The sequence below is a fragment of the Thermobia domestica genome, chromosome 1, assembly GCF_964235325.1.
Source record: "Thermobia domestica chromosome 1, izTheDome1.hap1.1, whole genome shotgun sequence".
Classification (NCBI taxonomy): Eukaryota; Metazoa; Arthropoda; class Insecta; order Zygentoma; family Lepismatidae; genus Thermobia; species Thermobia domestica.
The window spans coordinates 189655160-189656917 of record NC_137454.1 but is presented as its reverse complement, the minus strand read 5'-3'; positions in this window follow the sequence as shown (position 1 = coordinate 189656917).

Sequence of the window (1758 nt, the reverse complement as noted above, 5' to 3'; positions counted from 1 at the left end):
GTTTATGAACGCGAATATGCGTATATAAATACCTGGGTGTGACGCGACATTAATAAATTCATACATTTGTAAGGAAACTGACATTACACAACATTTATCTATTACGTTTTCTTCTACTGTATTATTACGGATGTATGTCAATGCACAGTCATGTATGGCCTGCCAGAAATTAGCATCGCATTTGGACACAAGGTCAATATAGAACATGGTGTTCAATAAGTACGGGACTTCTTGATTACTTTTAGCGAACAAAGCAAACTTCAAAATGAATGGAAAATTTTCAAGAATGAGAGGGGAAAAAACTTCTGTGTGTTTACACCTGATATTGTACAGATATCAAAAGGAGTCCCTATCACTGCGAAATTAAAATACCGCTAATTTTACAATAATTATATGATATCTTCAAATAGATAAAAGATAATCGAAAAGTGGATCAAGGCCTCCCTAGACGATGTTATTTTGCATGAGGTACCATTATCACGAGTCACCTAGTAGCTTTCCGCATGCAGTTATTTAGAAACGCGAAAATAAATGCCGATTTTCTAATTGGCTGGAAATTGAAAGCAGATAAATGAGTCTTGATAACGGTATCTCACGCAAAATAATATTGTCTAGGGAGGTATTGTTCCACTTTTCGATTATCTTTCATCTATTTGAAGATATCACATAATTACTGTAAAATAAGCGGTATTTTAATTTCGCACTGATGAGGCCTCTTAAGAAAACGTGCATATCATCACCGTTTGTATGAAAGTGGAGATATCATAGTCGAAGTTTGCTTCTTAATAGGAAGAGTATATTGGTCTTAAAAAATTAATTCTTATTACCGTATATTTCTCAGTCGAAGACAGTGAGCTCCTTCGTGGCTAAGCGGTTAGCGCACGTCCCTGAGACGTGGGAGACCCGGCTCCGATTCCCTGCCGTTCCTGTTCGGATTCCACGTTAATCAGTAGGTCTCATATAGCCTCGCTGCATAAAAGGAACGTTAAACTCAAAATCAACTCAACTCCGAACCTAAGACGAACTTTCATTTTTTAAAACAAAGATTTTTTTTTTAATCGACAGTACATAGTGAGTATAGATATTCCTATAATAAACCTAAATAAACTAAGAGTCAATTTAATTTAGATACAGATACATTCGTATTCCTGACTGGAAGGTTTCACTGGATTTTCCAATCATTTTGACCTTCATTTTCTTTCCACTAAAGATTGCCCTCACTCTCACATCATTTGTCACGAAAGCAAGATGACCTCGTGTTTTGCGGGATGAAATTGCGGTCAAAAACCTCGTCTTGGATTCAGAAATTATGGCATATCTATTGCAGCATGCTCCTGAATTTATGAGACTTTTGCATGCCACAGACACTTCAAGACAGTAGCAAGACGGGGTTTGTAAGGAATCACTGGTTTTGAAAATGATGGTAAAATTTACGTAGTTTTTGAAAATAAAACTAAGAAAAGCCTTCTAAAGTCGTTAATTGATGCCCTTTTGAAAATATGGAATAATCTCACTTGTGCTGTTTTCATAAAAATTGTGAAGTAAATACACTGTAAATGAAACTTCATAACTCAAATTATCCGAAACAATAACTAATGTCTTTTCAGAACCAATAATTCAATTGCCGTGACGTAAGGAAAATTAGTCACACTGATTTTCAAATATTATCTGAATCTAAGCCTTTCTGAAAAAAATGAAATGAAATCTGTGAGTTTTACGTCCCACGGTTATGCCGGTTAGGCTAAAGAAGACGGTGAT